At 32.6% G+C, this 14,411-nt stretch overlaps 1 long non-coding RNA gene across 2 annotated transcripts in view; it reads left to right on the forward strand.

Annotated features, from left to right (window-relative positions):
- The first annotated feature begins 200 nt into the window (after window positions 1–200).
- LOC103782988 (uncharacterized) overlaps window positions 201–14,411 on the forward strand; it is a 29,587-nt gene continuing 15,376 nt past the window's right edge. For both annotated transcript variants that reach the window (XR_008625424.1, XR_008625425.1), the window contains exons 1-5: window positions 201–335; window positions 765–806; window positions 921–983; window positions 1,790–1,819; window positions 8,901–8,995. This is a non-coding gene — a long non-coding RNA (uncharacterized LOC103782988). The remainder of the gene's footprint in view (window positions 336–764; window positions 807–920; window positions 984–1,789; window positions 1,820–8,900; window positions 8,996–14,411) is intronic.

Raw genomic sequence — 14,411 nt, forward strand, 5'->3', positions numbered from 1 at the left:
GAATTTCTCTGGATTTATTTAAGATGAAATGAATATTGAATGAAAGTACCAGAAAATGTATTACTTTACTTATAAGATGATATGGTTTGGCTGTGTCCCCATCCAAAACTCATCTTGAATTGTAATTCCCATAATCCTCACGTGTTGTGGGAGGGGCCTGGTAATCAAATCATGAGGGCAGTTACCCTCATGCTGTTCTCGTGATAGCAAGTGAGTTCTCATGAGATCTGATGGTTTTATAAGGGACTTTTCCCCTTTTGCTTGGCTTGCTTGGCACTTCTCCTTCCTGCCACCATGTGAAAAAGGACATGTTTGCTTCTCCTTCTGCCATGATTGTAAGTATACTGTTTATCTCCAAGCTGATCAAGTTGTATATTTTAAATATGTAAAGCTTTTTGTATGTCAGTAATATCTCAGTAAGTAATTAAAAATAAAAATTTGGTCACTCCTATGTTTAAAAAAGAAAATAAATTTTCTATCATTGCCATTTTGCTAATAATTTCTAAAATCCTGGGTGTTAAAATACGTGAGATCCTTTTGTTGTGTCTATTTGTGTGAGCTTATCTTTTGTTAACGTAATACATTGTTTATTTGCTTTTTGATTATTAAAGCAATTTTGTATTCCTGAAATGAAACTTAGCCGTGATCTAGAGTACTTTCTATACATTACTGAGCAATTGGATATGCTGTTTTTTCTATTTTCTGCATGTCTGTTTATGATTTTTATTGCCCTATATCTAATATCTTTTTAATGCTGTTGTCAGATTTTGGTATAGAGCTTATGCTGGCACGAAAAAGAGTGAGAGGTATGCCCTTTTACTATCCCCTGAAAGACTGTTTTGTAAGATTGATGTTAGTTGTTACTTATAATAGAAAAAGATATTGCTAAATCTATCCTTTTTGAAAATTTTCACTTGCAGGTTCAATTTCTTTAATAGACATAAAGCTCTACACATTTTCTATTTATTCTTGGATCAGAATTGGTAAGCTTGGGCTTTTATAGAATTTTTTACTTCTATCAAAATTTTCAAATGTTTTTACATAAAGCTGCCATAGAAATTATATTTGTAGTATTGGTATAGAAGTAAACTTTTTTTATTTCTGATGTTTGCAATTTATAATTTTCATTTTTAAATTTTGATATTGATTTATCATATTTATTAGTGTGTTAATGAACTAGTGTTTGGCTTCATTAATATTTCTATATTCTATACTTGTGTTCTAATTCATCTATTTCTACCATATTTCTTTTAGTTCTATGTGAGTTTAATTTGTCACGTTATCTTCTAGCCCCTTGAAATGAATGCTTAAAGACATGATATTCAGTCTTTCTTTTATAAAATATACAGGCAAGGTATATATTAAATATATATATGTATATATATTAAATATATATATATATATATTTGTCCCTAAGTCATGTCTTACTTAATTCTTACAAGTTTTTTTGTGCCACAATTTTATTTCCATTCCATTTAAAATAATTTCTAATTTCCACTGTGATATCATTTAAAAAAATGGGTTATTTAGATGTGTTTTGTTTTAAAGTTAGAATTTTTTGATTGATTTTTTTCACTTCATACCACTGATGCTAGAGAAAATGCTCTTTATGATTCAATCATTTGAAATGTATTAAGGCCTTCTCTATTTTTCAATATGTGGTCGATGTCTATGATTATTATTTGTAATTTTAAAAGCAGGGATAATGTGCAGTCATTGAGTGCAGAAGTCTATATATGCCTATTATGTAAAGTTTGTAAAATAAGTTTTCAATCTTCTGTATCCTTAGTTCCCCTATATTCTCACCAGTAACTAAAAGGTATGTTAATATTTTCATATTATTATTGATTTATTTATTTCTTATACACATTTTATCAACTTTGTAATTTATACACTTTAAAGCTAAATTTTGGTACTTAGATACATTTAGGATTGTTATATCTTCCTGCAGAATCCATGCTTTATTTCATAAAGAAATGCCCTTTTTATGTCTTGTTATGCGTATGATTTAAAATCTTTGTCTTTTGTTAGAAGTAAATTAGTTTTCCTGATGATTTCATATATTTCTCAATCTTTTTACTTTCAACTGTTCTGTCTCTATATCTGTAATTTTTAAATACTTGTTAATGATGCTATTTTTATTGTTTTAATCCAGAATCTGATAGTTTTTTTCTAAACAGGAGAATATGCTCAATATCTATTTCATGTGTTTAGTGATCAATTTCAGTTTATATCTACAATTCTATAATTCCTTTGTTTTTATAGTTCTTCTCCTTATTTGACTTCATTTGCTTACATCAATATTTTATTGTTATATTTTGTTCTATTTATCTGATAGTAGTGTATTCCTTAATATTCCTTGGCATATTAGAGTCTAATTTAAACCATGCAATATTAGAATTTGGATATTATAATGCTCTGACCACACTTATTCCCTTTTTATATTTTGTGCTATTGTTGTCATATGTTCTAATTCCTTATATATTTTAAACCTCAGCATTTCATGAATTTATTATTTTAAACAGACAACATTCATTTTTTGAGGTTTTTTTTTTTCTGCAATACTGGATCAATGTCAGAGATAATGTTCCGTCTGTGTAAAGACCTCCTTTTAGAAAGAGGTCTTTCTATTGATAGTAAATTTTGATAATTCCATATTAATGATTATTTATTTTTGATATTCTGAAGATTTAATGTAATAGTTTTTTATACTTTCATTGTATCTCTGAGTTTTATTTATCTTTTGAGATAAACATATATGTTATTTATAACATATGTCTTTGAGAAATAATATTTAAGAGTCAATTTGTTTTTAAAAAGAGTCATTAGTGAAATGTTAAACTGAAGAACAAGCCTTAATAGGTTAAGAATACATTTGAGGTGAGACAGAGTATAGCTTACTGTATCTGATTAGCACCATAATTTGTTAAAATTACGGTGGAAGAAATACCTCAAAGAGAGAAAAACAGAAAATATTTACGTGAATATGCTATGCAATATGTCAAACCTCATATTGAACTTAATGCTCTATATATTTTCATCACTCTTTCCAGAGTTCTCTCTTCTTAAAATTCTTTCCTTCTGGCCTACCACTGATTATATGCAAAATATTCTAGTCCTAGTCGAAATTACTGGCTCAACTACACTGAGGAAAATAATATTTCCTTCTAGCATAGTGTCCAGAATGAATCTAAGTAGAAGAAGGGAAGACGAGAAGGACACAAGAAGGAAGACAAGGAAAAATGTCGACCTCAAAGAACTAGAGGAACAACACTGGAGTTATACGAAACACCCAGAATTAGAATCAGAGCAATTTGACTGGATTTACAACAGCTGATTCTAGATACAAGAACTTTACCGAGCCATTTACAATTTTTGTGCTTCAATTTCATCATTTTAAAACAGAAAGAAAGAATTTACCTTATATGCTTGTTGCTTAGATTATGAAGGAATTATCTATACAAAAAGTACAATAAAGAAGAATATAAATGTAAGAATGTAGAGGGTCACAAACATAGTTTGAAATATCCATGCTTTTCATTTTGGAGTGAGAAAAGGAAAAATACTAACTGTAAAATTAAATTCATTACTATATCAAAGTCAAGCCTGCCTATCAAGTCATTTGACAGTTAAAAATGTTTTGTTTATTCCATAAACTTTATGAAAAAACTAGTTCATTGCCAAAGGGATGTTGCTTAACGCAAAATCTCTAGAAGCTCTGAAATAGAATTTGAGTTTTATTTGCATTTTATTTTTACATTCTTACTACTCTACTAACTACATTCTGCCTAAGTAAATATGCTCAAAGCTTTAAAAGTAGGCTGAATGAATCACTGGTGGAAAAATAATGACCAGGAGCCAACATCAAGCTGAAAAAACAAGAATCCATAATCTCCATATGAGAGGAAACTGTGTGGTAAGATGGATTTAATGGGTCTGGGCTAAAATGGTAAAAGTATAATGGATGTAGCTAAAACAAACAAGGTCCAACTCTAAACCAGCACAAGAAAAACAGAGCAAGGGCATTTGATTTCATTTAAAAGAAATTAAATTTTAAATCAAAGTAAAAAATGTAAGTCATTACAATATTGAGGTAGTTAGTGGAGTTGACTGTATAAGAAATTGGCTACTACTTTCAAAGGGCTTCATCATTTTAAAGCTATACAAATATTTGTCTTGGATAAGGTTAAAATTATAAAGACATCAAAATTCAAAGAAAGTTCAATGCCTTTTGGGGGTCAGAAAGTCTGAAAATCAAAAATTCATGTATTTTCTTTTGTTCATAAGAAATGAAAAGTGGTCTTTCATTTTCTCCCATCTAATATATCAATACAGCAACTTTTGTCAAACAAAGGAGATAAACATCTGGGTTGCTATGGATAAGTTTTTCTCTTTTTTTTCTTAAGGGCAACCATGCTTTCCATTTGTCTGTAATACTAGAAATATTTCACTGTATTTTTCTACTCTATGCCTCAACTCTATATTTGACTTCATTAGATTTTATAAATTGTCTCTAAATTTTATTTTGTGTTTACACTCTAAACAAATTTATACTTTAGGGTTTTTGCCTATGGAGTCAAAATAGTTTATCATTTTCTGACTGTAATTCCTATAACATATTTAAAAATTAAAAACTAACTTTTTTCATGTTGAATTATATTGGAACAATGTTTTCTTTCTTCCTTATTTTTATATTTTTTCTTTTAAGTTTGTTCCCAATATCAACAAAAAATATATTTTTAATGTGCCTTTATTTTATCTCCACTCACATAACTCCTGGGAAAATTTTTTTTCTTGAGGATGAGGAACTATTTTAAAAATCCTATTTTCTGTTCTTTATGATGCAAAACACTCTATGCCAATCCCTTTATTTGCCTTGTGGCCAGTCTCAGTATTTAAGATGGTTATTAGTAAGCTATCCAAAGACATGTAAAAACTGAAGCTTAGAGAGGCTAGGTAATATGCTTAGCTATTAGCTTGGTGCAAAAGTAATTGCAGTTTTTGCCATTACTTTCAACTCTAAAAACCACAATTACTTTTGCACCAACCTGATACTTAGCACAACCAGCTAGTTACTGAGCAATGGAATCAAAATTGGAACTCATTTATTAAGCCAAGGTTTCTCTTTGTTCTAGTATATGAGGTTGCCTGTGGAAGAGTCAAAAAATTAAAGATCTGACTGTAGCAGTTTTGCAGTTTTTCTGTTTCATCATTTACAGTTTTGCTATTGGGGTTTGTTTTCTATGTATTCCTTATTATTTAAATTTTCAGTAACATGACAAGTTACTGAAAGAGTGAATAGTGTTTTATAAGTTAAAGGCCTACACAGGCAGATAGCTTGAAGTCAGGAGTTCAAGACCTGAATGGGAAACATAGTGAAATCCCTTCTCTACAAAAACAAAACAAAACAAAACAAAACAAAACAAAACAAAACAAAACAAAACGCTGAGTGTGGTACACCTGTAGTCCCAGCTACTTGAGTGGCTGAAGTGGGAGGATCTCTTGAGCCCCAGAGGTTGAGGCTGCAGTGAGCCATGATCGCACCACTGCACTCCACCCTGGGAAACAGAGCAAGACTGTCTCAAAATAATAATGATAATAATAGTAGTAATAATAAGAAGCTGAAGGGGTTTATATGATACAATTTATGTTATGTATTATGTTGTATATGTGTTATGTAAAAAAGAGAAAAAGGAATCACAAGATTTTCACCATGAAACCAGAATGTGTTAGTGATTTTTCTAATGGAGGTGTGATTACAGATAATCTTTAGTTTCTCCTTCATGCTAATCTGTGTTTTTTTAAATTTTCTACAATGCCTACAGATTATTTTGATACATATTATTTTCAAGAACAACTGTTACTACAAATACCAAAGTGTGCTTAAATTATCCCTATCTCATTTGTCTCAAAATATGGGAACTGAGAATAATAGTTTAAAGTATAAAGGAGATCTATCTTTATTTATGTTATTTATTATACTTTAAGTTCTGGGATACATGTGCAGAACATGCAGGTTTGTTACATAGGTATACATGTGCCATGGTGGTTTGCTGCACCCATCAACCTATCATCTACATTAGGTATTTGTCCTAATACTATCCCTCTCCTAGCCCCCCACCCACAAACAGGCCCTAGTGTGTGATGTTCCCCTCCCTGTGTCCATGTGTTCTCATTGCTCAACTCCCGCTTATGAGTGACAACATGTGGTGTTTGGTTTTCTGTTTCAGTGTTAGTTTGCTGAGAACGATGGTTTCCAGCTTCATCCATGTCCCTGCAAAGGACATGAACTCATCCTTTTTATGGCTGCGCATAGTATTCCATGGTGTATATGTACTACATTTTCTTTATCCATTCTATTACTGATGGGCATTTGGATTGGTTCCAAGTGTTTGCTATTGTGAACAGTGCTGCAATAAACATATGTGTGCCTGTGTCTTTATAGTAGAAAGATTTATAATCCTTTGGGTATATACCAAGTAATGGGATTGCTGGGTCAATGGTAATTTTGGTTCTAGATCCTTGAGGAATTGCCACACTGTCTTCCACAATGGTTGAACTAATTTACCCTCGCACCAACAGTGTGAAAGCATTCCTATTTCTCCACATCCTCTCCAGCACCAGATCTATCTTTAAATCCCATTTTGCTCCTAGCATTTAACTCCTACAGTTATGAAGTTTAGAGAGACAATAAATATAAAGCACTTGAGACAGTGCTTGGCATGCAAGCGGTGATTAATTAAGCAAGAGCAATTTTGTAAAGTAGCATTTTATCAATTTTATGAGATTCTGGGGTGCATTCTATGTTAGGAGGGATATCAGGGCACCCTAGAATGGGGTTTCGTTTGTGATTGATAGGATGACAAGGAGAACTTATGTGGCGTAGAGCTGTAGCTATGCTAATTTTTTATTTTGCTGCAGAGTTGTAACATGTCTAAACAATGCCCTGCCAACTCAGAAGCCACAAATAAGGGCACACAATTTTACAATTTGCTGAATCTTCTTTCTATTTGGAAGCTATGGGATATGACAGAGGAGGCCCTTTTAGGGAAGCTTCATTCAGCCTGTCCAGTGAGAGAGTTACTCACTTCATCCTCAAGGTGAAACTACAGAAATTGCTTTGCCTTTGCACTGCCCTAGGAACTGCTGACCACTCTACACTATTTCTAAAATGCTGATCAGATCACAGTTTCTCAATCAACTCTTTCTTATTAAATTCCTTCCAAAGCTTTCTCTGTGCTGCTTATGCTTCCATTAAAACTCAGATATTTAATTTTCATTTGTTTTATATGTCTATTTCTCCTATTACAAACAATAAACTATGCAGAAAGGGATTGTGCAACATTAGTCAATGAATTGTAAAAACTTAAAAAAAATCAGTATTTATGGATTGCTTGGAGAATGCATTGTAGTTAACTCTAAATGAGTAGATTATCATTTTATTTATTCCAAGGAAATGAAATAATCAGAGGTTTAGCAGGGGGTACTAAAAATGTTTAAATAATTGAAACTTTTCTCAATAATTCAAAAGAATAGGAAAACATTTTTCTTAGGGGACAACTTGAAATATTTCTTAGGCCATTTCTGTATAAATAATATGACAGTTGCAACAACTTTTTAGCTTTTCAAAACAAAAGAGTTACACTTCTTCCTAAATTAATAAAATATAATAGCAACATCATCTGTCTGTAGTACACAATTAAACTATACTCAAAGGCATAAATAATAAAATTCTGTTTAAGCAAATGCATTGCATTTGTTTTTAAATGGACTATTAAAGTGTGGCTTTGAAACAAGCAGCAAATAAATCTATTGTCAGATTTTTCTAAGTACTATTCTTTACTAAATTTAAGTATTCCTTCAATCATATATTCATTATGATCACTGTATATAGCCAAATGCAATCTCCGCACACATGAAAAAAAATTCTGGCAAAAGCTATGAGGCTAAGTTAGTGAATTAAAAGTCTCAGCAATTCTAATTTTTTTTCTTTTAGAAATAATTGGTGAACGTGTTCAGATAATAGAAAGGGAGAGAAAAAAAGATAAAGGCCTCCAATATTTTGTTAGGTGGGACAAAAAAGAAATAGGAATTGCTCTTTGTTGCAGAAGTTGGAGACAAGTGGTTCATCCAACTTTTGTAGTGATTTTCTAAATAATTAGATCATTTGTTCTGCAAAGTGTTCTCTGTTACCACCGATCTAAGCCTTCTCATTTGTTACTACAGTTGGAGAATTCAGGTAAGGGGTATATTTAGGATTGTTCTTTTGTAACATATATAGAGTAACTGAAAGATTCCTAGGAAACTCTCTTATAGTTCTTGTTAAAGACACATTTAGATCCCAGGCTTGCTGATGATGTGGTGGGCATGGGAGAAATGGCTGCTTTGCATAAGTGTGTATGGGGGAAGAAGGATAGAATTTAAAATTATACCCCTATGCCAAATAATTTTACTTTGTTTAGATCATCCTCTATTTTGCTACAGAATTTAATGTCTTAATTTAATTAAACTTTATGCTAAGTATTTTTCTAAATTTTACACTACATATATCCATCCCAGAGTCTCATATAGCATGTTTCATGCTTGATGTACACTAATACTAAACAAAGTAAATATTGTAAAAATTTTAACCTGTAACAATAAAAAGTGAGACAGTTGAGTTTAAAAATAACAGATCTTTCAATATTAGGAAACATAATTTTAGCAATCTGATATGGTTTGGCTGTGTCCCTACCCAAATCTCATCTTGATTTATAGTTCCCATAATCACCACGTGTCATGAGAGACACAGTGGGAGGTAATTTAATCATGAGGGCGATTATCATGCTGTTCTCATGATAGTGAGTGAGTTCTCATGAGATCTGATGATTTTATAAGGGGTTTTTCCCTCTTTTACTCAGCACTTCTCCTTGCTGCCATCATGTGAAGAAGGACGTGCTTGCCTCACTTTCTGCCATGTTTATGTTTCCTGAGACCTCCCCAGCTATGCAAAACTGTGAGTCAATTAAAACTCTTTCCTTTATAAATTACCCAGTCTTGAGTATGTCTTTATTAGCAGAATGAGAATGGACAAATACAGGAAACTGATATGGGTAGAGTGGGGTGCTGCTGTAAGGATACCTGAGCATGTAAAAGCTAATTTGGAACTGGGTAACAGGCCGAGGTTGGAACAGTTTAGAGGATTCAGATGATGACAAGAAAATGTGGGAAAGTTTGGAACTTCCTAGAGACTTGGAGGTCTCAGAAGACAGGAATATATGGGAAATTTTGGAATTTTCTAGAGACTTGTTGAATGGCTTTGACCCAAAATGTGGACACTGATATGGACAATGAAGTCCAGGCTGAGGTGGTCTCAGATGGAGATGAGGAACTTGTTGGAAACTGGAGCAAAGGTGATTCTTAACTGTGCTTTAGCAAAGAGACTGGTGGCATTTTGCCCCTGCCTTAGAGATCTGTGGAACTTGAAATTGAGAAATGATTTAGGGTATCTGAAAGAAGAAATTTTTAAGCAGTAAAGCATTCAAAAGGTGACAGAGCATAAAATTTTGGAAAATGTGCAGCCTCATGATGGTGTAGAAAAGAAAAATGCATTTTCTGGAGAGAAATTCAAGCCAACTGCAGAAATTTTCATAAGTAATGAGAAGCCAAGTGCTAATCTCCAAGAGAATGGGGGAAATTGTCTCCAGAACATGTCGGAGACCTTTGCGGCAGCCTCTCCCATCATAGACCCAGAGGCCTAGGAGGAAAAAATGGTTTCCTGGGCTGGGTCCAGGTCCCACCTGCTGTGTGCAACTTCAGGACTTGGTGCCCTGAATTCCAGTCACTCCAGCCATGGCTAAAAGAGGCCAAGGTACAGCTTAGGCCATTGCTTCAGAGAGTGCAAGGTCAGCCATGCTTAAGTGTGAGTCAATTAAACCTTTTACTTTTATAAATTACCCAATCTTGGGTATGTCTTAATTAGCAACATGAGAACTAATACACCATCCTTGTGAATAGACACAAGTCTTTTTAGTCTGAGCTAGAAGAAATTGTTCAGATAAGTATGTGGGTCTCTAAAAATACATTTAAAACAATAAAGGGCCATAGAATCTTATAATTATTTGTACTGAATTGAATGAATTTAATACTATACAGCTTTATTTTCAAAAATGTAACATACATAAAATATAGAAACATATTCCATTAGTCTGTGACTCTTCAAAATAAGAAACTTCTAGCATCAATTAATAGTAAGTAGAGACAGCAAATATGCATCATTCCAAGGCTTTTAAATATTGTTGCTATTCATCACAAGGCTATTATGTATTATCAAATGTTCAATAATGACTAATATTGTAATTAGCATTTATTTCAAACACATTATGTTATATATCAAAGTAATTATAATGCATTTAGCCTTGTTTTCAGATTTATTGCAAGTACTAAATTGTAATCATAGCTAAAATTTATTTCTGATTAATGTATTAATCTTATGTTTTATTACTTTCATAGAATGCAGGTATAAAAAATACATTTTTCAAACTTACTTCAAACTTAGTTAAAATTATATTTGTAAAATAAAAAATACCTTTGATAAGACAGCTGAAGTAATGTGTGTTTGATGATCAGAGGTTTGAATGCATAGCCTACAATTTTTTTACAAATAATATATTCACTCAATATACAAAACTCAACTGTTTTATGTATATTAACTTTAATCACCAAAATATGCAAATATTGTTTGTCTGCCTCTTTTTTTAAATCCAGAAGGTCTCATTTTTCCCATATGTGTCTCCAAATCAGATTCACTTATAGGAAAACTTGTGCTGTGCTATTTTTTATGATAATTGATTTTATTGTTTGGTAGTACATGACAGAAGAGAGAAGAGAAGCTTGAGGGAGGGCCTGTATCCAGAGGCTGGAGACCCAGTGCAAGAGCTTTCGTAGCTTGTATATAGCTATGTCTTACAGCTTTGAGTGCATGTATATTATTTGTAACTGCTTTCATATGTGATAATCTGGTCTAAATTTAGTGCAAAATCACAGGAAGCAAATATATATATATATATTTATATTTAATTTATATCTCTGAAAAGAAACAGTCCAAGTTGGGGAGTAAACTGAACCAAAATTCTGATTCAATTAATATATTAAATTGGAATCATTCCCTGAAGCTCTGGGATTACTCTCTGCATAGATATTGGTTTACTACATAGATACTGGTTTACTACAAAGAGAACTATTTGGATATTGTAGTCATCTGAAACAATGCTAACTGAAGGAATAGAGAAACCCATAAATCCATCTGTCTTGGAAGAATTAGTAAGGTAAGAATACATACATATTAGATAGAAGGAATTAAGACATTTAAAGTAACATTTCTCAAACTATTTTGTTTGTAAAAATGTTTCTTTGGAAAAGGGATATGGAACAAAATTATAAAACATCCAAGAAAAAAAGATTGTAAAAGAACCATTGCCTTGCATAGACCAAGATTTCATATACTCACACAAAAAATCTTAATGCAATGTAAATTTATAAATTGGAATATACTAAAATTAAGAAACTGTGTTCATATAAATGTAGTATTTATAGAATTTTTAAAGACTATATATGGGAAGAAAGCATTTGCAATATATACATTTGACAAAAGACTCTTATCCAGTATACATCTCTCTATGTGTGTATGCATGAATTCCTTCCAATCCAACATATTATGCCACTGAAACCCCACTAGCATGACTAACATGAAAAAGATAGATAGTTAATATTAACTACTGGGAAATATGTAAAAAGTGTCATTCATTTTCTTTCTTTTTTATTTGGAGACGGAGTCTTGCTCTGTCACCCAGGCTGGAGTGCAATGGCAAGATCTTGGCTCACTGCAACCTCTACCTCCTGGGTTCAAGCAATTCTGTTGCTTCAGCCTCCCAAGTAGCTAGGATTACAGGTGCCCACCACCACACTGAGCTAATTTTTGTATTTTTAGTAGAGATGGGGTTTCAGCATGTTGGTCAGGTTGGTCTCAAACTCCTAACCTTAGGTGATCCACCTGCCTCAGCCTCCCAAAGTGCTGGGATTACAGGCGTGAGTCACAGCACCTGGCCATTTTCAATACTGGTAAATTATTATGACCAGTTTAGCTAAAATTTTGGTAATATCTATTTAAGCTAAGCATGCATATTACCTATAATTCAGCAATTTTATCCTGGGAATTATTTCCAACAGAAATTTATTTATATATTTGCCAAAGTATATAGCAACCTTTTTGTAGTAGTTAAAAACTGTCAAACATACAAATGTCTATAATTCTTAGAATGGATAAATTATGCTATGTCCTTTACAGGTCATGTGAAGCCAGTAGTACTCTCATACAAAAACTGAACAAATAAGTATAAAAAAGGAAATGGCCGGCTGGGCACGGTGGCTCATGCCTGTAATCCCACACTTTGGGAGGCTGAGGCAGGTAGATCATGAGGTCAACAGATCGAGACTATCCTGGCCAACATGATGAAACCTCGTCTCTACTAAAAATACAAAAATTAGCTGGGCATGGTGGTGCACACCTGTAGTCCCAGCTACTTGGGAGGCTGAGGCAGGAGAATTGTTTCAACCCAGGAGGCAGAGATTTCAGTGAGCCGAGATCACACCACTGCACTGCAGCCTGGTGAAAGAGTGAGACTCGGTCTCAAAAGAAAAAAAAAAAAGGAAATGACCAATGTCTCTCATGAACTTAGACACAAAAATTTTCAACAAAATATGATCAAGTGGAATCTACCAATGTATAAAAAAATTTACACACCACAGCCAAGTTGTACTTATTTCTGGTATGCAATGCTGGTTTGATATTCAAAAATTATTCAATGTAATCTACTGTATCAGCCAACTAAAGAAGAAAAATTATTTGATCATACTAATTGGCCTAGAAAATCTAACATCCATTCCTGCTAAAATTCTCACCAACTTAAGAACAGAATAAATACCTCAACTTGATAAACAACATATACAAAGAATCTACAGCCAGTATCACACTTCACAGTGAGAGACTGCATGCATTTTCTGTAAGACTGTTAAGGAATGCCTGTTCTTATCACTTTTATTAAGTATAGTACAGAAACGTCTAGCCAGCACAATAAATAAAGGAAATATAAGATACACAGAAAAAAAGAAGAAATAAACTGTCCTTATTTGTAGATGGCATGATAATAAACATGGAAAATGCCAAGGAAGCTTACCCTTCAATCCACCCCAACCCCCCGCCCCGGCCATAAAAAGCCCTATCAGAAAAAAAAAATGAATTCTTCCAGGTCACAGCATAAAAGTCAACAGACAAATCAAATTTCAATTTATCTAAACTAATAATGAACCTTTGGAAACAGAAATTACAAACACAATACCATTTGTAATTGTTCTAAAGAAAATAATATACTGAGATTAAAAACTTCAAAAATATGTATAGTACCTATATGCTGACAATTTGAAAATGCTGATGAAATAGTTTTTTGAAAGACCTAAATAAATGGAGAGACATATCATATGCATGAATTGAAAAAGTTAACATAGTAAAGATGCAAATTCTATCAAAATTGAGCAATAGGTTTTATACACTTTCTATTAAAATACCATCACTTTTTGGTGTGTGTGTGTGTGTCTGTGTTTGGTATACACGACAAAATGTAGGACTAACATTCAGAAAACTAAAACTGGACCCCTTCCTTACACCTTATACGATAATTAACTGAAGATTAATTAAGGACTTAAATGTAAAACCCAAAACCATAAAAACCCTATAAGAAAATCTAGGCAGTACTATTCAGGACATAGGTATGGGCAAAGATTTTATGATTAAATCACCAAAAGCAATCGCAACAAAAGCTAAAATTGACAAATGTGATCTAATTAAACTAAAGAGCTACTGCACAGCAAAAGCAACTATCATCAGACAGAACAGGCAACTTACAGAATGGGAGAAAGTTTTTGCAATCTACCCATCTGACAAAGGGCTAATATCTAGAATTTACATGGAATTTAAACAAATTTACCAAAAAAAAAAATCAAGAAGTGAGCAAAAGACATGAACAGACACTTCTCAAAAGAAGACATTTATGTGGCCAAAAAACATTAAAAAAAAAAGCTCAACGTCACTGATCATTAGAGAAATGCATATCAAGACAGAAATGAGATACTATCTCATGCCAGTCAAAATGGCAATGATTAAAGTCAAGAAACAGCAGATGCTAGTGAGGCTGTGGAGAAATAGGAATGTTTTTACACTGTTGGTGGGAATATAAATTAGTTCAACCATTGTGGAAGACAGTGTGGCAATTCCTCAAGTATTTAGAACCAGAAATGCCATTTGACTCAGCAATCCCATTATTAGGTATATACCCAAAGAAATATAAATCATTCTATTAAAATTATAAAAATGTAAA

The sequence above is a fragment of the Pan paniscus genome, chromosome 4 (assembly GCF_029289425.2).
Source record: "Pan paniscus chromosome 4, NHGRI_mPanPan1-v2.0_pri, whole genome shotgun sequence".
NCBI lineage: Eukaryota > Metazoa > Chordata > Mammalia > Primates > Hominidae > Pan > Pan paniscus.